We start from the raw sequence: 242 nt of genomic DNA on the forward strand, positions 1-242 counted from the left end.
AACCGAAGGACTTGTATGCATGCATATAAGCATAACCAATGGACATAAGACACTGGTGGGTAGGGGAGGCCAGGGGATGGTCAAGGGCGGGGGGAAAAAGGACACATATGTAATACCCTTTGTAATACTTCAAGCAATAAAAAAAAAAGTGAATTGTTCAAGTACCCAACACTTTGCTTACTCCACACTGAGTCTAACCCATACTTTCCTACAAATTGCTCACAATAAACATCATGTCTATA

The sequence above is a fragment of the Myotis davidii genome, unplaced genomic scaffold (genome assembly GCF_000327345.1).
Source record: "Myotis davidii unplaced genomic scaffold, ASM32734v1 scaffold2325, whole genome shotgun sequence".
Classification (NCBI taxonomy): Eukaryota; Metazoa; Chordata; class Mammalia; order Chiroptera; family Vespertilionidae; genus Myotis; species Myotis davidii.